Below are 24,854 nucleotides of genomic sequence, written 5' to 3'. Positions count from 1 at the left end.
CCTCAGTTGGACCAGCGTTCGTGCTGGACGTGCAGACCGCGTGAGACGACGCTTCATCTAGTCCCAAACATGCTCAATGGGGGACAGATCCGGAGATCCTGCTGGCCAGGGTAGTTGACTTACACCTTCTAGAGCACGTTGGGTGGCACGGGATACATGCGGACGTGCATTGTCCTGTTGGAACAGCAAGTTCCCTTGCCGGTCTAGGAATGGTAGAACGATGGGTTCGATGACGGTTTGCATGTACCGTGCACTATTCAGTGTCCCCTCGACGATCACCAGAGGTGTACGGCCAGTGTAGGAGATCGCTCCCCACACCATGATGCCTGGTGTTGGCCCTGTGTGCCTCGGTCGTATGCAGTCCTGATTGTGGCGCTCACCTGCACGGCGCCAAACACGCATACGACCATCATTGGCACCAAGGCAGAAGCGACTCTCATCGCTGAAGACGACACGTCTCCATTCGTCCCTCCATTCACGCCTGTCGCGACACCACTGGAGGCGGGCTGCACGATGTTGGGGCGTGAGCGGAAGACGGCCTAACGGTGTGCGGGACCGTAGCCCAGCTTCATGGAGACGGTTTCGAATGGTCCTCGCCGATACCCCAGGAGCAACAGTGTCCCTAATTTGCTGGGAAGTGGCGGTGCGGTCCCCTACGGCACTGCGTAGGATCCTACGGTCTTGGCGTGCATCCGTGCGTCGCTGCGGTCCGGTCCCAGGTCGACGGGCACGTGCACCTTCCGCCGACCACTGGCGACATCATCGATGTACTGTGGAGACCTCACGCCCCACGTGTTTGAGCAATTCGGCGGTACGTCCACCCGGCCTCCCGCATGCCCGCTATACGCCCTCGCTCAAAGTCCGTCAACTGCACATACGGTTCACGTCCACGCTGTCGCGGCATGCTACCGTGTTAAAGACTGCGATGGAGCTCCGTATGCCACGGCAAACTGGCTGACACTGACGGCGGCGGTGCACAAATGCTGCGCAGCTAGCGCCATTCGACGGCCAATTCCGCGGTTTCTGGTGTGTCCGCTGTGCCGTGCGTGTGATCATTGCTTGTTCAGTCCTCTCGCAGTGTCCGGAGCAAGTATGGTGGGTCTGACACACCGGTGTCAATGTGTTCTTTTTTCCATTTCCAGGAGTGTACGTATCACGCTTCGGTCAAAATTGACAGCAATAAGTATCCTGGAGCGGAGACTGGAGCTGGTTTCAGCGTAATCTTACTCTTCTTCAGACAACCTCTGCACGAACGGGCATCTAATACCTTGTTGAAATATTTGTCTACGTTCTTCTGATTTTTATGGCCATAGATGTACAGTAGAAGGATATAGTGCCAAACAGAACCAGTTGAGTTACATAAGTACTTCAACGGGTGGCTGGTGTAATGATGGTCATTATCCACTTGATGGACATCGAGGCGAAAATTGAGCGAACAAATGCCTAGCAAAGAGCAGCAGCTTGAGATCTACAATGAGTGCTATCATGTGTCTTGACCCAGTCAATAATTTTTATAAGCAATATCTTGTTCGAATATCCACAAAGGATTACCTGATATCGATTTTATGCAACAGCATACTAGTAGCGCATGCTGTACAATCATATAAATCCTCTCTGGATTATAATTAACGATAGAATTGCAAATTGTCGATATTCTACAATATTCATTACTTTGAGAATCGTTTTTTCGCTTAAACTTTTTTCCAGTTTCTTAGAAATATGTGCCCGCTTACAAGAACATCGTCAGACAGTTACTGAGTATCGTTGTCAAAGAGGCCATCAAGGTATTGAACAAATCCAGGAAGACATTACGTGTGACATATGAGACACAAGTACCACAGAGTACACAACTGTCTGTGACAATGCAATCGAAACATAGCAAAGAAACAAAAGTAAACATAAATAAATGCAAAGGGGAGAGAGCTGAAGGAGTGTAGCAGGGACTACGCTCAAGGATGAAATTGATCAGATTATAAATGCAAATCATGTTATAACGAAATCGAAATTAAAAATGAAACTGATACCCACATGTTCTGAAAAATCCGCTGTGGATACACGCCTTTATTCAGACTTCTCCATTTTACACTCTTCATATTTTCGCATCCGTGTTTGTACTTCCTATTTCCTTATCTTGCCAATTAACTGCCTCCTCTAAGCATTTCTTATCAGGAGGAGTCCAATACAGAATATATGAAATTTATTCGCAATTGCACAATCTTTGTGACATTAAGTGCTTGAGGTATGATCACATTGCCCACAGGTTCGCTCTCATAGTCTGTATGGTCTGTGCAGATTTTTTTTCTTTATTCAAATTTTTATGCTGTTCTTAAATTGCTACACCTAAGCTTTTGGCGCTAAGACCGTGGAAACATGGGCTTTTCCCCTATGTTTTTCTGACACACAAGAGATTCTGGTAGCTAGAGCCCCAGGTTTTCGTTAATCATGCCTTTTGCGCTCTAGTGGTAATATTTCCATAGAAATTTTAATCCTCTAACACATATTTCTTGATATCTAACCGAGAAATGAAATATCAGTTTTCACGGATTTCGTATTAAAATTTTTGTAATATAACGAAATATTTACTTAAAAATTTGCTCCCACTAAGGGATTGAATTTCCAAAAACAGTGAAACACTTATTATTTAATTTCTAACAAAGAAGCCAAATACAAATTTTTCATAGTCATATCTCTAAAAATGCTTTAATAGTTCGTTAATAATGATTTAATTCGAAAATATTTTCACCCACTATTTAGTCCACTAATCGTTGAATTTCCAAAAATGGCGAAACAAGGATCTTTTATATATGACCGAGAAATCAAACACCAAGTTTCTTAGGCCTGGCTTCAAATTTGCCTTAATTGTTACAAATTTTCAAAAAAACACTTTATCTCATATTTCATCCCCTTAGGATTGGAATTTCGAAAAATCCCTTCCTGTAGTGTAAGATGAACATCAATTTCAAGTTTCTGCTGTTAGCTGTCTGGGTTCGGCGATGAGTCAGAAAGATCCAACTACTTTAACTTTGTGAAATATTTGATAAGTAATCAGAACCTCGTGTAATAATTATGTTAGAAATGTCAATAAGATTTATTATCAGTTAATACAATATAATATAAATCAATATCGTTTATCTCCGAGTTTCGAATAAATTCACAATTCGTATAATCAGCGTTCTCACAAAATGCAACACCACAAATCAGTGATCTTCAAGGGTGTGGTATCGTTCGAAACATACGGGTACATGTAATGGAACTTTGCATCTCTTTCTTTACCACGTTGTTTCACTAATGTTTTATTATTCGTGCAAACTTTACACAGTTTTAATTTCCTTGATTTTGATGCTGTTGCGTCAATAAGCTTAGGAAAATGGGCCTAATATAATCTGGTTTTGATATAGTCTTCAGTAAATATTCGGCTATTTCAATGCTATAATCAACGTAACTTCATTTTTCCCCTTTTTTGTTGCACAAAATGTACGAATTGAAAACACAAATGTCGAACAGATAAAAGAAAATTTTTCAATATCCTTTCATATATTTTCTTCTGATTGGGAAGTATGTAGTATTTGATATTGCCGATCAATTACAATCATTCCGTTGTTGTCCACGATAGCACAACTTGGTCTCGATGAACGACTGGATCCCTGTGTAATCATTTCTACTCTTTCGTGCTTTGTCACCATAATATGAACATTTCGCTTATCTTTCTATTTTACTGCGATTGCAGCTCCTCATTCTGTATTCACCCCCTTTAGATTTTGTTTTACATAGATCTTTTGACATATTCTTTCGCTTCGTAAGCACTGTTGCAATGACGTTCATTTTATAATTGTCTAAGAGTTTCCTAAATAATTTTCGTGAAGAGTACCAATTATCAAGGTATAAAATGTCTCCTCTGTGTAACAGTGACTGTGTTAGATGTTTGAGAATACTTTCGGAACCTCTATCAACACAATTTACCTTCTCATGGCCTGCATGTATTTAGCCAGAATCTGATTAACATAATTTGTAAAATTTAATACCAAATCGTGCCCTTTTTGATGAACTGAATTGTTTGTAAAATATGAGCCCATAAAATTTCATGAGCGATTCATCCATAGTAAGTCCATCATAGCTGGTCCCAAACTAGTAGCGATGTTATGATTCAGTGCATACACCTTTTTAAATTTGTTTCAGATACTTGCTCATGGGTTTCAATTTGCTCATTTGTCTGTATTGGCAACCATGTAATTATCTGCAAATTGCAAACATAGCTTAACTTGCAGATATCTGTTTTAGCGGCATTGTGTTTCTAAATATGGGCGTTTCTATAACAGCCCTCTTCGACCAGTTCAGTTGAATTTTCGCTCTTTTTTTATCATCTGCGCCATTATCATGGACAATGCAAATATCTCGTTTAATTTCATTACAATCTACAGGAAACAAAACGTTGTCGGTTCTTCGCAATTGTTCTGCGTAATGCCTAGTCTCGGTTACAATATTCTCCCAGGACATGTTATGAAATATTACATTAAATATACCCAGTTCTCTTTTAATTAGTCCTACCTGACGTTAGGATGCCTCCTTTATGCTGCGAGTCATTGTACAGTTACAGATTTTTGACTATTTCGCATTCCTTTCCAAAGCCACGGTTCCGGTATCTGTCTTTCTCAACGGTATCATCCCCAACAATTAATCGCCTGCACTTTTGTCGTCCAGGACGTAGCATGTCACTACTAGCATTGTCGATAGCACAATATCAACATATCGCTCACCCTTCTCATTACGAGATATACGTTTTGAAAACGTTTTGTGGGGATAAGTTCCTAATATTTAAGAACATATATTTTGAAGTGTCAACGTGACCAAGAATAACGGGTAACTAAGTCTGATACAAAGAGATAATTATCACGAGCCTGTCCTGTGCTATATGTAGTGGGACACATCACAAGTCGCGACTGAGGTACTACGGGGTGCAACTTACGTTTGGCCCAACAAACGTACAACGGACTAGAGTCGTGATAACCACATTGGCCCAAATGCCGGACCATAAGTTGGGATTGATCCTCCATGCGGGCCGTGGCAGATGTGAAGTTGCACATGCTGTCTGCGGCTGCGAAGGTCACAGCTCATCTTCTCGCCTTATAAAATTGGTGAGTTCTGGCAGCAAAGGGAGGTGAAATGCTAACGCGGTTGGAACAGAAGTGTTTTCAGTTTGACCACTGCGGATCTTGCTTTAGAACACTTCTCGGCAGACGATGTCCTAACCACGACTAAGTGATTTGGGTTCCTGGATATACTTTCCTTTAACCACCTGCATAATGCAATCTTCGTGTTCGAAGTAATCATGCATTTAATTTAAGTGAGAACTTTCACGTGCTAGGTACGAGACAATGTTCTCGTCCTTCTGGCGGACTTTGCCGCTCAGTTTTTTTGCAACTTTCTTATTGTACAGATTTCAAGTTATGATATACTCATCTCCAGGGTGTGAGCGAAATAATCATCACATCGTTTGTAATACGCTGTTTGCCTTGTAGAATAGTTTCTAGTAAATTATAATCGCAGTGACCGCTCTTTCACTTCAGGTGAATCCCTTGATCCCACTTAGCACTGTGAAATTCAAAAAGAACCAGATCGTCGATTCACTTATTAGGGCCACACCCTCTCCATCCGTTACCCTTGCACTAGTTCATTAAACACATCTCAATCGTAGGGCGGCGACCTACCGAACGGATGGGTTCATTCTATTCAGATCGAGGCCAGCGTATACGATTAGCCTTAGCCCAATGGCGTCTTGCACCATTTACCACACACCTCATCTGTATGGAAGAACCGTCACTAACATGCCCTGCTTCTGCACACCAACGTCGCCATTTGACGTCAGAGCGAACGCAAGCAGACGCCTCTAGATTTTTTTTATTGGCAGGTTGGATCCACGCCAGGTCGACAGTTGAGAGAACGGATTTTCCGTGCTGGGCTAACAACAGTTGTTGTTTTGTATTCGTGAGCGGTAGCCACCTGGAGTGCTGTATTTTGCATACTGTGTTGCCGAGGCAGCTATTTGAAGGACATTCCGATCCTGTTATGCCGACTTGAGGAAGCTGTGCAATACAGATGCAAGCGCCTCGTCGTGCAGGGACGACTTAGAAACTTTAAAAACACACTCCTAGAAATGGAAAAAAAAACACATTGACACCGGTGTGTCAGACCCACCATACTTGCTCCGGACACTGCGAGAGGGCTGTACAAGCAATGATCACACGCACGGCACAGCGGACACACCAGGAACCGCGGTCTTGGCCGTCGAATGGCGCTAGCTGCGCAGCATTTGTGCACCGCCGCCGTCAGTGTCAGCCACTTTGCCGTGGCATACGGAGCTCCATCGCAGTCTTTAACACTGGTAGCATGCCGCGACAGCGTGGACGTGAACCGTATGTGCAGTTGACGGACTTTGAGCGAGGGCGTATAGTGGGCATGCGGGAGGCCAGGTGGACGTACCGCCGAATTGCTCAACACGTGGGGCGTGAGGTCTCCACAGTACATAGATGTTGTCCCCAGTGGTCGGCGGAAGGTGCACGTGCCCGTCGACCTGGGACCGGACCGCAGCGACGCACGGATGCACGCCAAGAACGATGGATCCTACGCAGTGCTGTAGGGGACCGCACCGCCACTTCCCAGCAAATTAGGGACACTGTTGCTCCTGGGGTATCGGCGAGGACCATTCGCAACCGTCTCCATGAAGCTGGGCTACGGTCCCGCACACCGTTAGGCCGTCTTCCGCTCACGCCCCAACATAGTGCAGTCCGCCTCCAGTGGTGTCGCGACAGGCGTGAATGGAGGGACGAATGGAGACGTGTCGTCTTCAGCGATGAGAGTCGCTTCTGCCTTGGTGCCAATGATGGTCGTATGCGTGTTTGGCGCCGTGCATGTGAGCGCCACAATCAGGACTGCATACGCAGTGCCGTAGGGGACCGCACCGCCACTTCCCAGCAAATTAGGGACACTGTTGCTCCTGGGGTATCGGCGAGGAACATTCGCAACCGTCTCCATGAAGCTGGGCTACGGTCCCGCACACCGTTAGGCCGTCTTCCGCTCACGCCCCAACATCGTGCAGTCCGCCTCCAGTGGTGTCGCGACAGGCGTGAATGGAGGGACGAATGGAGACGTGTCGTCTTCAGCGATGAGAGTCGCTTCTGCCTTGGTGCCGATGATGGTCGTTTGCGTGTTTGGCGCCGTACAGGTGAGCGCCACAATCAGGACTGCATACGACCGAGGCACACAGGGCCAACACCCGGCATCATGGTGTGGGGAGCGATCTCCTACACTGGCCGTACACCTCTGGTGATCGTCGAGGGGACACTGAATAGTGCACGGTACATCCAAACCGTCATCGAACCCATCGTTCTACCATTCCTAGACTGGCAAGGGAACTTGCTGTTCCAACAGGACAATGCACGTCCGCATGTATCCCGTGCCACCCAATGTGCTCTAGAAGGTGTAAGTCAACTACCCTGGCCAGCAATATTTCCGGATCTGTCCCCCATTGAGCATGTTTGGGACTGGATGAAGCGTCGTCTCACGCGGTCTGCACGTCCAGCACGAACGCTGGTCCAACTGAGGCGCCAGGTGGAAATGGCATGGCAAGCCGTTTCACAGGACTACATCCAGCTTTTCTACGATCGTCTCTATGGGAGAATAGCAGCCTGCATTGCTGCGAAAGGTGGATATACACTGTACTAGTGCCGACATTGTGCATGCTCTGTTGCCTGTGTCTATGTGCCTGTGGTTCTGTCAGTGTGATCATGTGATGTATCTAACCCCAGGAATGTGTCAATAAAGTTTCCCCTTCCTGGGACAATGAATTCACGGTGTTCTTATTTCAATTTCCAGGAGTGTACATCGACGTATCATTACAGCGGTAGAAAAGAAAATAAGAACTGGAACGGTTTTACATTTCTTCGACGACGAGGTCAATAAAGACGGAGGATAGCCTGCGACTGACAAAGGATGGTGAAAGCGTCGGCTGCACCATTTCAGAAGGAGACATTCCGTCTTTCGCCTTCAGTGATTTAGGGAAGTAATACAAAAACGAAATCTAGATGACCAGATGAGGATTTGAACCACCACCTTCCCGAATGCTAGTCCATTACCTACCTTGTCCAGGAGGAAAAAAGGTAAAATCGAAACGAAATATGCACACACACCATTAATGTTCGACTGTGACGTTGGTTACAGACTATTTGAAACCATAACAATAATATGGCACATGCAGGGAACGGGCAAAAATATGGAAAGACCACAAACATGAGACATAACCACGCCTAATACGGTGCAGGAAACCGGTTGACATTCGAAACAGCCGCCAATCGTGTCGGAATGGATACATATGGGTCGCATATGGTTTTCAAGGAAATCTTATACCAATCTTCCAAGATAGGGCCCGTTTGGGTCACGATGATAGAGGATAGATAGCGATTACTCACAGTTCTTTCCAAAGTGGACAACGTAGTCTCAGTGATATTGTAATGTGGTGACTGTGCTGGCTAGCGTAGATGCGTCAGTTTCTCCAGTTGCTCACAAAACCAGCCCTGGACGATTCGATCTTGCAACACAGCATTGATCTAACAGCTGCATACGAAACTGTGAATCAGTATGACCTTACTAATGACTACCAACTAACATCCCTTGTTAGCACCTTCCTTCAGAACAGAAGATTCCAAGTTTCATGAGAGGGTACGAGAAGTAGGTGACGAACGTCGAGGAGCAGTCTCCCCCAAGCCAGTGTGTTTGCTCCAGCACCGTACAGTATATACACAAATGATCAGCCAATACCAGCAAGTACTAGGCTCTTCATCTATGCCGATGACACAGCAGTAGCTGTTCAGGAGCCAACCTTTGAAGAAGTAGAGGGAAAACTGTTTCTAGCAATGGATGAACTCTCCCAAGTCCTATGATGCCAACCACCTGAAGCCCAACCCCAGTAAAACTCAAGTGAGCGCCTTCCACTTACGAAACAGGGAAGCGCAGCAAAAGCTGGACATCACAAGGCGAGGAGAGAAACTGAAACATTGCCCAACACCAGTCACACTGGACAGGGCTCTAACGTACAGACAGTAATGTTTAAACTTGAAACAGAAAGTCATTGCTCGCAGTGGGATAGTTAAGTAGCTGACTGGCAGCAGCTTAGGAGCCAACCCGCACCTCCTAAGGACTTCTGCACTTGCGCTTTATGTATCGGCCGCTGAGTATGCTGCTCCTGTGGAATGCTTCAGCTCACGCTAAGCAAGTCGATACTGCGGTCAACCATACTGCAAGGATCATCTCGGGATGCTTGAAGCCAACACAAGTGCAGAAATTGTATCGGATTGTTGGAATAGTCCCACCCAACATCCGGAGGGCTACTGTAGCAGAAAATGAGAGAAAACAGGAGAATGACCGCCGACATCATCCATATGGCCATCAGGCAAAAAGATCCCGCCTTAAATCCCGCAAGAGTGTCCTTGCTAGGACTGCGCCACTGGAGGGAGCACCAGAGGTAATTCGTCCTGCAACATGGAAGAGCTGACAACCCGTAGACGTCTCACCAAAAGAAGAACTAGCTCCAGGCGCAAACCTACAATACCCTGTATGGACGTCCCTCAACCGCCTACGAGTGGGCATCCCCCGATGCAAGAGCATCCTGAAGAAATGGGGAATTCTTCCAGCGAGTGCAGACACCTCTTGCCACTACGGGGCTGACGTAGTTCCTGGACAACCCATGCACAATATGAGATGTTTATGAAGGAAATGGCAAAGCTATCGCAGCTGCTATTTTTTTGGAAATGCTTACCGGACACGGAAATGAATGAATTAACAGCATCACCGTTTCGGAAGAAGCATTATACTATGGGATAGACCTGATCACATTCCAATTACAAAGCTTTGCTCCATACCAGTTACAAAGCTTCATAAATAGATGTCTTCGACGCATCATGAATATCTTGTGACCAGAAAAAAATATGTTATGAGGAGCTCTGGCGAATAACAAACCAGATACCTATAGAAGACCAGATACGAGAGAGAAAGTGGGATTGGTTGGGGCACACCGTGAGAAAACCAGATGGAGCCATCGAGAAAAAAAACATTGCAATGAAATCCCCAGGGAACAAGGAAGAGAGGAAGGGACACATGGAAGGGGACAGTGGAAGGGGAAGCAAAAAGAGTTGGCAAGACCTGGGCAGAATTGAGGCAAACGGACAACGTCAGAGACGGATGGCGAGTTCTCCTGTATGCCCTAGGCCCTCATAGGGGCCAAAGGAATTAAATCAAGTAAGTCAAGACCTGGTGGTTCATGGTGTGGGTTCCTGTAGTCATGTCCTAGTTCACGAACCATGGGTAACGTATGAGTGGCCAAGTAAGTTGTCCCGACAGTCAGGATACCAGTTACTTTGGAAAAAGGCTGGGTATCTCGGACATATTCTGAGTCGTGGTTACCTTTGTGCTCATACGGCAAAGACTACCAAATCCACCGGTTAGTCCTTCAGCCGTTAGGGGTAAAACCCAATTGAACTAGGGGCAAGTAAGGCTAGCAATCTGCTTCCCTGGTACTTTAAATATGATGCTGGCAACAATCACAGCAAAATGCCTCGGACCTTTGGAGGTGACGGAGTCCCACCTGTAACTGACAAACTAGGGACTCCTAAGATACGACTTGGCAAACAAATGGTAATGAGATGGGGAGCTATTAATATCAATGGGGGCTACTCTGGGAAGAAGGTAGAGCTGGCAGACGCTGCAAGTAAGATGGGGCTGGACGTTTTAGCTGTTAGTGACATTCGGGTAAGGGGTGAGAAAGAAGAGGAAGTGGGAGAATACAAGGTCTACCTGTCAGGAGTCAAAGCAGGAATAGCACAATGGGGTGAAGGCCTTACATCAGGAAAGAATTGGAACCCAGCGTAGTTGCAATAAGGTATGTAAACGAACGACTGATGTGGACAGATTTGACAGTGTCTATCAAGAAAATTAGGATTGTGTCAGTATATTCGTATTGTGAAGGGACAGATCAAGATAAGATGGATAGTTTTTATGAGGCACTCAGTGATGTAGTTGTTAGAGTAAAGGACACGGACAGTGTTCTGCTCATAGGTGATTTTAAGGCCAGGATTGGAAACTGAACAGAAGGGTAGGAAAAGGTTATGGATAAATTTGGAGAAGATATGGAGGCCAACAGGAACTGGAAACAACTCTTGGAATTCTGTGCCAGTATGGGCTTAGTAATCACAAACTCCTTTTTTAAACATAAGAACATTCACCGGTATACTTGGGAAAGCAGGGGAACCAGATCTGTCATTGACTATATAATAACAGATCAGGAATTCAGGAAGGCTGTGAGGGACACACGCGTATTCAGGGGATTCTTTGATGACACTGATCATTATTTAATCTGCAGTGAAATTGGATTGTGAAGCCGAAAGTGCAGGAGGTCAGGTCCATATGTAGGAGGGTAAGAGTGGAGAAACTTCAGGATAAGGAAATCAGGCACAAGTACATAACAGCGATCTCAGAAAGGTACTAGTTAGTTGAATGTAGTCAATTACAGTCATTGGAAAAGGAATGGACAAGGTACAGGGACACAGTACTAGAAGTGGCTAAAGAATGTCTTACAACAGTAGTGTGTAAAAGTAGGATGAAGCAAACAGCTTAGTGGAATGACACAGTCAAGGCAGCCTGTAAAAGGAACAAGAAGGCGTATCAAAAATGGCTACATACTAGAACTCAGGCAGACAGAGAAAGTTATGTTGAAGAAAGAAACAAAGCCAAACAGATAATTGCAGCATCCAAGAAGAAATCTTGGGAAGACTTTGGAAACAGGTTGGAGACATTGGGTCAAGCTGCTGGAAAACCATTCTGGAGTGTAATTAGCAGTCTTCGAAAGGGAGGTAAGAACGAAATGACAAGTATTTTGGACAGGTTAGGAAAACTGCTGGTGAATCCTGTGGATGCCTTTGGCAGATGGAGGGAATATTTTGAAGAGTTACTCAATGTAGGTGAAAATACGATCAGTAATGTTTCAGATTTCGAGGTAGAATGGGATGGGAATGATGATGGAAATAGGATCACATTTGAGGAAGTGGAGAAAATGGTCAACAGATTGCAGTGCAATAAAGCAGCCGGGGTGCATGAAATTAAGTCGGAACTCATCAAATACAGTGGAATGTCAGGTCTTAAATGGCTACACAGGATAATTGAAATGGCCTGGGAGTCGGGACAGGTTCCATCAGACTGGACAAAAGCAGTAATCACACCAATCTTTACACATGGAAACAGAAAAGATTGTAACAACTACAGAGATATCTCTTTAATCAGCGTTGTGGGCAAAATATTCTCAGGTAATGTTGAAAGGAAAGTGCGAGTATTAGTTGAGGACAAATTGGATGAAAATCAGTGTGGGTTTAGGCCTCTTAGAGGTTGTCAGGACCAGATCTTTAGCTTACGGCAAATAATGGAGAAGTGTTATGAGTGGAACAGGGAACTGTATCTATGCTTTATAGATCTAGAAAAGGCATATGACTGGGTTCCTAGGAGGACGCTATTGTCTGTTCTACGAGATTATGGAATAGGAAGCAAACTTTTGCAAGCAATTAAATGTCTTTACATGGATAGTCAGGCAGCAGTTAGAGTTGACGGTAAATTGAGTTCATGGTTCAGAGTAGTTTCAGGGGTAAGACAAGGCTGCAACCTGTCTCCACTGTTGTTCATTTTATTTATGGATCATATGCTGAAAACAATAGACTGGCTGGGTGAGATTAAGATATGTGAACACAAAATAAGCAGTCTTGCATATGCGGATGACTTAGTTGTGATGGCAGATTCGATTGAAAGTTTGCAGAGTTATATTTCAGAGCTAGATCAGAAATGTAAGGATTATGGTATGAAGATTAGCATCTCCAAAACGAAAGTAATATCAGTGGGAAAGAAATATAAACGGATTGAGTGCCAAAGAGGAGGAACATAGTTAGAAGAGGTGGACGGTTTCAAGTACTTAGGATGCATATTCTCACAGGATGGCAACATAGTGAAAGAACTGGAAGCGAGGTGTAGCAAAGCTAATGCAGTGAGCGCTCAGCTACGATCTACTCTCTTCTGCAAGAAGGAAGTCAGTACCAAGACTAAGTTATCTGTGCACCGTTTAATCTTTCGACCAACTTTGTTGTGTGGGAGCGAAAGCTGGGTGGATTCAGGTTACCTTATCAACAAGGTTGAGGTTACGTATATGAAAGTAGCTACGATGATTGCAGATTGTGGATGGGAACAATGGCAGGAGTGTGTCCACAACGACGAAATCAAAGAAAAATTGGGAATGAACGCTATAGATGTAGCAATCAGGGTGAACAGGCTTAGATGGTGGGGTCATGTTACGCGCATGGGAGAAGCAAGGTTACCCAAGAGACTCATGGGTTCAGCAATAGAGGGTAGGAGGAGTCGGGGCAGACCAAGGAGAAGGTACCTGGATTCGGTTAAGAATGGTTTTTAAGTAATAGGTTTATCATCAGAAGAGCCACCAATGTTAGCACTGAATAGGGGGTCAGGGAGAAATTTATAAGGAGGGCTACGCTCCAGACTGAACGCTGAAAGGCATACTCAGTCTTAAATGATGATGATGATGATGGTGATGATGATGAGTCAAGACCTGATCAGTCAAGACGATCATTTGGCAGTAATGAGACCTTGCAGAGTAACCAAGAGCCTCAGCGTGATATGGCCGCCCAAATCATCAAAGAGTTGACGGAAATTCTGCGGACATGAATTGTGGCCATTTTCAGAAACAATAATATGTGGAAGACCTTCAATGCAAAAGATAGAGGATAACGCTTGCATGGTAGCACATGACGTCGTGGAAGACATCCGCAGAACAAAAAGAAAATTACTGAACGAATCTACCACAATCAACCATCGAGCATTCCAGAATGGACCAGCAAAATCGATGTGTAAGCGTTGCCAAGCGGAAGTGGCTTTTGGCCATGCAAAGAATTTCCGCGTTGGTGCTGATTGTTGTTTGGCACACACCTGCAAGAAGAGCACATATTCGTAATTGCGGCATCGATTCCGAACCAAGTACAGTGCTGACGAGCAAGTTGTGTCGTTCTCACTATACCCCAATGTCCTTGGTGGAGAAGCTGTAAGACCGAGGACTGTAACGAACGTGGTACCACGACCCTGGACTGATCATTATCAGAATGCAACAGCAAAACACCACGTCGTACAAACAGTCTCTCCTTGTGAGCAAAAAATCGGCGAACCAAGGGGTCCCTGATCCGTGACTTTGACAAGGGCCATTGCGTAGCAACAAAACGCAGAACGGGAGCAAGGACAGGGTCGTAGCTGTGGCTGTAGCTACGCGACGAAAATCAATCGGAAACGATTCGACCACGTCATCGGTTTCCGCATCAATGAACATGGAAGCAAGTTCGGAGGAATCGAATGCCATATCCTCAGCAACAGGCAAGCGGGACAACGCATCGGCGTTTCCGTGCTTAGCAGTGGACCGATACAAGATATCGTAGCGGTACTGCGAGAGGAAAATAGACCAGCGAATGAATTTCTGCGCTGTACGTGGAGGTACAGGCTTGGTCGCATGAAAAAGCGATGTCAAAGGTTTGTGGTCTGTGATTATGGTAAAGTGACGACCATACAAGAAATCATGGAACTTTATAACACCAAATACGAGAGCCAATGCTTCTTTCTCGATCTTTGAATAATTTCTTTGCGCAGACTAGAGCAATTTGGACGCAAATGCAATAGGGCGATCGTGCGATCCATGTTTGTGCGCAAACACAGCACCGATCCCGAATTCCAATGCATCCATCATCAACAAAAGGGGCTCCTGGGGATCGAATAGCGTAAGGCAAGTATTGGAAAGCAACGCCGATTTCAACCGGCGAAAGACGCGTTCGCGTTCCGTCGTCCAGACGAAACGGAACACCCTTACGGCGTAAGCGATGAAGCGGAGCTGAAATGGAAGAGGCATGCGGTACATTGTGGTGGTAGTAATTTATTTTCCCCAGCACACTCTGTATCTGCTTCAAATTCTGCGGCGACGGTAAGTCTTGTATGGCACGAAGGTGCGTGGGACTGGGATGTATGCCTTGGGCATTGATTACATGTCCCAGGTATGGCAAGTCCCGAACAAAAACCACACATTTATCCTTCCGCAAGCGAAGACCATTTTGTCGCAAGACCTGAAATAATGTTGGCCAAATGTTCTTCTTCCGACTTTCCGGAGATCACAATATCGTCCAGATAATATGCTGCAGTAGGGACCGACGCACAAACAGTTTGCAGATATTGCTGAAACAATGCAGGGGCGAATGCACACCTGAATGGCAGTCGTTTGGATTGATACAAACCAAGATGCGTGTTAACCACCAAAACGCGCTGGGATTCTTTGTCCACCGGTATTTGCAAGTATCCATCTGCGAGGTCCAACTGCGAAAAATATTTACCCGGGCACCGTTTTTCAAATGATCTTTCGGGCGGGGTAAAGAAAAGTTGCAATCACTAGTTCTGTATTCACTGTTGCCTTGAAGTGCACACAAAGTCTCAACTTTCCGGAAGGTTTTGGCAAAATTACTAAGGGTGATGCCCAGAGAGAGGCCTACACACGTTCAATTACACCTTGTGATTCTAAATCGTGTAATGTTTTTGCGACCTCATCACGCAATGCGTGGGGAACATAGCGCGCTCTGAAAAATTTCGGGTGCGCGTTTACTTTCAGTTTCAAATGTGCTTCATAGTCCTTAGTGCAACCGAGGTCCGGTGCAAAAATGTCTGCAAATTCTTCACATAGACGAGAAACGCTGTCTGAAGGCACCGTCTGGTTCACTGATAGGACCTGATTTACTATAGACAAGTTAAACAACTGAAAATAATCGAAACCAAACAAGTTCACTGCAGAAGAACGAAGGACGTAAAATAACACAAGTTTTGTTTGTCCTTTGTATGTTGCCAGAAGGCTGCACTGTCCTAACACAGGGATTTGTTCACCTGAATAACAACTTAATTTAACATTTACGGCACGCAACGCAGGTGTGCCCAGCAGTTTGTAAGTGTCTTGATTGATCAGTGAAACTGCAGCTCCGGTATCGAGCTGGAATGGTATCACTTTGCCGTTAATGTCCAAGTCTACAAAAGTTTATTGTCCTGCTGACGACAATAGCGACTGTCTCGTGCAACGTGAACTGACACTGGTACATAATCACTTGCGACTTGACGGGAGTTCCGGCGATGTCGACACACATTATTTTTGGGACGAACACAGTCACTGTTAGAGAGAGTGGCAGTGCGCGGAGTGGAATGAACTACATGAATTTCCATGGGCGAAGTTTCGCGAGCCGGAGTATCTTTGGTTCGATTCAGATTCCGGCGCGAAGCAAAGGACCTGGAACGCTTTTGAGCTTCCGATCTGAGCTTTTTCTGGCAAACACTCTGAACATGTCCGTTTTTATTACAATAAAAGCAAATAGCTTCGCGTGACGGGAAATTCTCACGCGAATGTTTAGTAGCACACCGCGGGCATGATTTGATCACTGCATGTGCTTGCCGGCGCGGTTCACGTTGCTGAGAGCCTGGCGGCAGCGGCGCGGCCGGGCGCGAGGGCTGTTTACTGCTCCGTGCAGCTCGCCCGGCGGGCCGGTTAACCTGACACACTGCTGGCGAAGTTTCAAATGATTCCTGAGCAAAGTCAAGTGTGTCCTGCCGATCCAATATGTCCATCACTTGTTGAAGGGAGGGATTGACTAGTTTCAAAATCTGTTCCCTTCTACGGAGATCAGAAACGTTCTGTGCAATTGCATCACGTACCGTAATATCTGAATAAGGGAGTCCACATTGACACTCAAAAGCACAATCCCTAGCAAGGTTGCAACCCACTCCCAATTAGTCTGACCTGCCGTACGTTTTGTACGAAAGAAGGTATACCTTTTCGCAAACTACATTGACTGATTTTTGAAATATGCATTGAATACAGACAAAATTTCTTCTTATGACAGAGTTGCTACGTCGCGTCGGGGAAATAATTTGACTATCACACGGTACGTTTGTACGCCAACCGATGATAATAGATAAGGCTGCCGCTCGTTACCTTGAATTCTGTAGGCGTCGAGATGGAATCCAAATTGGCGTGATCACTCCGTCCAGCTTTCCAGTGCAGCATCAAAAGGTCGAAAAGTAGGTGCAACAGCGTTTTGTGGCTGCGTTAGCGGTGAAGCGGCTGCTGCCGCAACGTTTTGCATCGCACGTTGACCCTGGACGAGCTGTCCAAGAGCATCCAGTAAGGCCTGCGTCTGCTGATTCTGCAAGCGATAAAATTCCGACAGTAGATCTGGAGATTGTGGCGAAGCATTACACAAGTAAATCAGGGCAATATCGATAAGAACGCTGTTGTGCCTCGTCGCCAATGTTGTGGTTGGCAAGAGAGCCAACACCGTGTTACTAGAGGAGGCCGAAAGGCATGCGTTTTAGCTCTCGCAGGTTGGCGTGAGGTCTGGAACAGGACAAGGAAATTAGAATTTAGAAAAACGGAGGTAGCTGGTGGAATAGTTAACTTTAATCCATTAAGGATGAACGTCGCTCTTGACGGTACATAGTTCACAATATCAATAGTAACTGATAATGGCGCCTTGCTAGGTTGTAGCAAATGACGTAGTTGGAGGCTATGCTAAACTATCTTCTCGGCAAATGAGAACGTAAATAAGCAGTGAACCATCGCTAGCAACGTCGGCTGTACAACTGGGGCGAGTGCTAGGAAGTCTCTCTAGACCTGCCGTGTGGCGGCGCTCGGTCTGGAATCACCGATAGTGGCGACACGCGGGTCCTACGTATACTACCGGATCGCGGCCGATTTGAAGGCTACCACCTTGCAAGTGTTATGTGTAAGGTGTGAGGCAAATCCAACACCTTCCATTAAAACCCTGACTTGATAAGCAAATCCAGTAGTATGTCTTATAGCTCCGAATACATCGTGACATTAAATTAACTAAAGTAATACGGATAACGAGTGAGCAAATGGAATACCACAGACTAACACAAGAATGCCTAAATGCATGTCGTACCTTCCCACCGTGAGACAGACGCAGTTCCGAGGGGAGAAACGAGAACAGGAGCCGAGAGCAGAACCGTGTTAAGCTAGAAGGCCCTACGATAAGGGACGGACTGGACACCCACGTCGCCAGCCTACCTCTAAGACTACCACCCGCAAGTTTTAGCGTGAGACTTTTTCGCGAATCTGTTACATCAAGGACCATCCCCCAGCCTATGTTAAAATCTAGAGCCCTCCAGAAAAACAGTATAGATCTTACGATAACACAAAAAGGGCCACTACCACCCGCAAGTTTTAGCGTGAGACTTTTTCGCGTCTCAGGTACGTCAAGGACCACCCCCAGCCCATGTTAAAAGAAAGAGCCCTCCAGAAGAACAGTATAGATCTTACGAAAACGCTAAAAGGACCACACCAGCTGCAGGCTTTAGCGTGAGACTTTTTAGCGTCTCTGTCATGTTGCAAACTTTAAAAACATTGCCCCACCACTAAAAGTATAACGTTTCTCATTGGGTAGACAGAATTTTTGTAGGCGGAGCCTAAGGTTATCATTGAGACCCTGATTGGTCAGATGAAAACACAGCCAGATAGTTTTTAAACCAACTTCGGTAAATTATAGTAAGGAGAAGTTAGGAGAGTTAGTTCCGAGACGGCGAGCTGGATGGCTGCTGCGCCGGCCGCTGCCCCCCTGACGAACACCGACTAGGTCATGAACGCACGCTATGCCGCATAACAGCGCATAAAGCTACACTCAGAACTGCAGCAGTCTCATCTTTTAACCCGTTTTTTGCGTAATACTAGTGTCGATCGTTAATTAAAACTCATGGTGTTCACATCTGCCACTTGAAGAACAGATCTGAAACGCGATGATTTTTCTTTTATATAGTTATTGAGAAGCCAGATCAGCCACTGTAATTTACGACAAGTAGATAAGTTATTAAAGATAATTGAGGGTCACTGTAGACCATTTTGAAAGTTTTCTCTTTTGTGAAACTTAAATTAAACCTAGATTATAGATGTGATATGGCATAGGTCATCCTTCGATCCATTGTAGAACTTGGAAACCCATTCAGGGAATATGGGTACACATTTTTGTTGGACGCTGTTGGTTTTTACCATCCTGTATTAAAACACTTCCTTTTATCAATAGTGCAATTTATAAACAATGTTTTGTGAGTAGAATAAAATTTCTAATGGTAAACTTAACTGCGTTTTCGACGTTATTTTACCAGCTAACTAAAAATAGGAAAGCCTTGAACCCTTTCCACTAAATTTAGTTAGTATTAAGATCCTTTTACAGGGAGTGCAGTGGAGCTGACGCTGAGATCATTTAGTATTTGGTTATATCATCGCTAGTCTCACTGAACTCTTCTGAATTCTACATGTCATGTGTGGTCTGGCATCTCCTTACCAGCAACAGGTCCCAGGTTCAAACTAGTCAATTCCCTAAAAAACACGCTCAGAGCGTCGTTGCGCGAAAGTGGTAGGGAGACACGATATAGAAGAAACAGACACCACCATGAATGTTTAGAGGTGTCTGGCGGCGACACCACAATAACACTTCAGCGGTGCCGTTCGTGGACAATTATAACACGGGATCCTACAGCAAGCATTTCTCGCGGTGTTTTCATATTTTTATCCAGCCCCTGTAAATGTCACCGTTCGGACCAATCTAGAGTGGAATGGTCACATAATGTTAATAATTGGAGAAGCTGATGCCAGTCATAAAAAAGAGACAGAAAGAGAGAGAGAGAAGATCGACCAAAGAACGGCATGTATCTTCACGGGATTGTTCGGCAAGCGCGAGAGCGTTACGAAGATGCAGAACAGACTCAGATGGCAGGCGTTTTAGAGAGGTTTACCGCTGAAATTATGAGAGCTAAGTCCAAAATGTGTCGGATGACGCTCTATGTCTTCTCATACATGTCTCGTAAAATGATATCTATTACTCTAATTATGAGTGGGTGGTGGTGGAAGCCAAGGAAGACGAGAAAGAATTTCTATTGCACATGTGTTGCAGGTTAGCACTTAGCGTTAATGCTCATACTAGGCCCACCACGGTACATGAGCATGGTCTTTGTTATTTTGAATCTAAAGAAACGTGCTCGCTTCCCACGCCCGGATTCGATTCCCGGCGGGGTCAGGGATTTTCTCTGCCTCGTGATGACTGAGTGTTGTGTGCTATCCTTAGGATAGTTAGGTTTAAGTAGTTCTAAGTTCTACGGGACTGATGACCATAGATGTTAAGTCCCATAGTGCTCAGAGCCATTTGAACAATTTGAAAGAAACGTGAGATGCACATTTACTTGTCTGTGCACAATTTAAGCCAGTTGCTAGTATCATGCCAAGTGGCAAGAATGAATTAGTGAAACTAAACAAGTTTACTAACAATCTGAAGCTGCTATTTACAATTTATGATAATATGAAATGCGTTTTCGAACCATTTGCTAGTTGTACTCCCAGTAGTAACTCTGGGTCATATTCCAATCAAGTACACTACTGGCCATTAAAATAGCTACATAAAAAAGAAATGCAGATGATAAACTGGTATTCATTGGACAAATATATTATACTAGAACTGACATGTGATTGCATTTTCACGCAATTTGGATGCATAAATCCGGGAGACATCAGTACCCAGAACAATCACCTCTGGCCGTAATAACGGTCTTGATACGCCTGGGCATTGAGTCAAACAGAGCTTGGATGGCGTGTACAGGTACAGCCCATGCAGCTTCAACACGATACCACAGTTCATCAACAGTAGAGACTGGCGTATTGTGACCAGCCAGTTGCTCGGCCACCATTGACCAGACGTTTTCAATTGGTGAGTGATCTGGAGAATGTGCTGGCCAGGGCAGCTGTCGAACATTTTCTGAATCCAGAAAGGCCCGCATAGGACCTGCAACATGCGGTCGTGCATTATCCTGCTGAAATGTAGAGTTTTGCAGGAATCGAATGAAGGGTAGAGCCACGGGTCGTAACACATCTCAAATGTAACGTTCACTGTTCAGAGTGCCGTCAATGCGAACAAGAGGTGACCGACATGTGTAACCAATGGCACCCCATACCATCGCGCCGGGTGGTACGCCAGTATGGCGATGACGAATACACGTTTCCAATGTGCGTTCATCGCGATGTCGCCAAACACGAATGCGACCATCATTATGCTGTAAACAGAACCTGGATTCATCCGAAAAAATGACGTTTTGCCATTCGTGCACGAAGGTTCGTCGTTGAGTACACCATCTCAGGAGCTCCTGTCTGTGATGCAGCGTCAAGGGTAACCGCAGCCATGGTCTCCGAGCTGATAGTCCATACTGCTGCAAACGTCGTCGAACTGTTCGTGCAGATGGTTGTTGTCTTGCAAACGTCCCCATCTGTTGACTCAGGCATCGAGACGCGGCTGCACGATCCGTTACAGCTATGCGGATAAGATGCTTGTCATCTCGACTGCTAGTGATACGAGGCCGTTGGGATCCAGAAAGGCGTTCCGTATTACCCTCCTGAACCCACCGATTCCATATTCTGCAAACAGTCAGTGGATCTCGACCAACGCGAGCAGCATTGTCGCGATACGATAAACCGCGATCGCGATAGACTACAATCCGACCTTTATCAAAGTCGGAAACGTGATGGTACGCATTTCTCCTCCTTACGCGAGTCATCACAACAACGTTTCACCAGGCAACGCCGTTCAACTGCTGTTAGTGTATGAGAAATCGGTTGGAAACTTTCCTCATGTCAGCACGTTGTAGGTGGCGCCACCGGCGCCAACCTCCTGTGAATCCCCTGAAAAGCTAATCATTTGCATATCACAGGATGTTCTTCCTGTCTGTAGCACGTCATCTTTGTGGTGTAGCAATTTTAATGGCCAGTAGTGTACATTTCCAATTACCGTTCCGTATAGTCTATTACATACATGGTGGCTGTTTAGAGGGGTATCCAGTTTTTAAATTGTATAAAGGCAATGATTGCACGAAATGCTCCACTTTACAGCTGTATGTAATTGTCGAGACTCAAATGAGTTTATATTGCAAACTAAGAAGAACATGAGTCATGAAGAAGAATTAGCGTTTTGCTCATCAAAGCTCTGTCGCATCTGCCGAGCACTGCTTAAGGAACGTCATGTTAAACACGGAGACCACTGTCAGTTCAGCGCTGCCTGTCAGGGTGCTGCACATGGCGCCTGCGATGTGGACTATACAGGTAGATGCCACTTTACAGACTCGATATTATTTCACAGTCTAACATAAAAAAAGAAAACGCGCCGCGAAGGTTTTATTCGTATGGAGCGGAAATCGGTAGACGTGATTACATGTACGTCCAAAGAAAAGATAGTAATTTTAGAAAAATTGGATGATTTATTCAAGCGAAAGTGCTTCACAAACTGAGCTAGTCAATAATACGTTGGTCCGCCTCAGCCTCTTATGCAAGCAGTTATTCAGCTTGGCATTGATTGATAGATTTATTGGATAACATCCTGAGGGATATCGTCCCAAATTCTGTTCAGATGGCCTGTTAGATGGTTCAGATCCTGATTTGGTATGAAGCTCCTACACACAATGCTCTAAACGTTCTTAATTAGGGACAGATCTGGCGACCTCGCTGACCAAGGTAGGATTTGGTTAGCACGGAGACAAGCAATTGAAACTCGCGGCTGAATCCCGTTGACTGGAGAACAGTTGTCTTCAGTGACACGTTCATCAGCTCCCAATTGAGCCCCGATGATCAATGGAGCCGTGTCTGGAGACACCTCGGACGTCGCCCGCCATATGACCGATGAGAGTCAGGCAGGTGGAAGGGTCATTTGACTGCAGGGCGCGGAACACATTTTTCGTAATTTTCTCTTTGCTTCTTCCGCCCCCCCCCCCCCCCCCCCCCCGTTTGTCAGAAAATCAAACCTCAGTAGTGCATGTCCTCAGAGTGGCTACCATTGACAAACGCATAGTTTTCGAGGTGTAGGCGAGAAACTGAAGATAATGATAAAATTTTGAGGTTTTTCCCTTTTTCCTTATGAAACCGACATCCTATATCAAATAAAAAATTCGGATTCATCATTCCAGAAAATATGTAGAAGCACTGACAGAAACATTTCAACGATTTTGTTATGGGAAAACCACCATTCGAATCGGCTAATATAGCACCCTACTTTGGTAGTTACATTATAACCTTCGTCAAGATCAAGATGCCTTTGAAAGAGTGGTTCTGCAGGAGGCGATTTGAAAGTTCTGCTCTAACAGGTAACTAGCAGGCAACAGAGAAACAGCAGCTTATACCCAGGAAGTACATTTTCCTGGAGCAAGTGTCGATGCCGAACGGCAGTTGTGATGTGGCTGCTTGTCCATGATTGTGTGCTTCGGTCTTATGCAGATGCTGGCTGGCGCACACTCACGGTTCGCTGGTCTAGAATCGTTTCCGGCCCGGTTGTCGGCAGCTAGTAGCCATTCTCTGTTTCCGTGCTGTCGGATGTTTAACGGCTCTACCATCTGGTGAGCAAAATGTATGAGACAGGCGAAATACCCTCAGACTTCAAGAGGAATATAATAATTCCAACCCCAAAGAAAGCAGGCGTTGACAGACGTGAAAATTACAGAGCTGTCAGTATAACAAGTCACGGCTGCAAAATACTAACGCGAATTCTGTACAGATGAATGGAAAAACTGGCAGAAGCCGACCTCGGGGAAGATCAGTTTGGATTCCGTAGAAATGTGGGAATTGGTGAGGCAATACTGACCCTACGACTTATCTTAGAAGCTAGATTAAGAAAAGGCAAACCTACGTTTCTAGCATTTGTAGACTTGGAGAAAGCTTTTGACAATGTTGACTGGAATAATCTCTTTCAAATTCTGAAGATGGCAGGGGTAAAATACAGGGAGCGAAAGGCTATTTATAATTTGTACAGAAACCAGATGACAGTTATACGAGTCGAGGGACATGAAAGGGAAGGGAGTGAGACAGGGTTGTAGCCTCTCCCCGATGTTATTCAATCTGTATATTGAGCAAGCAGTGAAGGAAACAAAAGAAAAGTTCGGAGTAGGTATTAAAATCCGCGGAGAAGAAATAAAAACTTCAAGGTTCACCGATGACATTGTAATTCTTCCAGAGACAGCAAAGGACTTGGAAGAGCAATTGAACGGAATGGACAGTGTCTTGAAGGGAGGATATAAGATGAACATCAACAAAAGCAAAACGAGCATCATGAAATGTAGTCGAATGAAGTCGGGCGATCCTGAGGAAATTAGATTAGGAAATGAGATACAAAGTAGTAAAGGAGTTTTGCTATTTGGGGAGCAAAGTAACTGATGATGGTCGAGGTAGAGAGGATATAAAATGTAGACTGGCAATGGCAAGGAAAGCGTTTCTGAAGAAGAGAAATTTGTTAACATTGAGTATAGATTTAAGTGTCAGGAAGCCGTTTCTGAAAGTATTTGTATGGAGTGTAGCCATGTATGGAAGTGAAACATGGACGGTAAATAGTTTGGGCAAGAAGAGAATATAAGCCTTTGAAATGTGGGGCTACAGAAGAATGCTGAAGATTAGATGGGTAGATCACGTATCTAATGAGGATGTATTGAATAGAATTGGGGAGAAGAGGAGTTTGTGGCACAACTTGACAAGAAGAAGGGATCGGTTGGTAGAACATGTTCTGAGGCATCAAGGGATCACCAATTTAGTATTGGAGGGCAGCGTGGGGGGTAAAAATCGTGGAGGGAGACCAAGAGATGAATACACTCAACTGATTCAGAAGGATGTAGGCTGCAGTACGTATTGGGAGATGAAGAAGCTTGCACAGTATAGA

This window comes from Schistocerca gregaria, chromosome 8, assembly GCF_023897955.1.
Source record: "Schistocerca gregaria isolate iqSchGreg1 chromosome 8, iqSchGreg1.2, whole genome shotgun sequence".
Classification (NCBI taxonomy): domain Eukaryota; kingdom Metazoa; phylum Arthropoda; class Insecta; order Orthoptera; family Acrididae; genus Schistocerca; species Schistocerca gregaria.
This window is presented reverse-complemented; position numbering follows the sequence as displayed.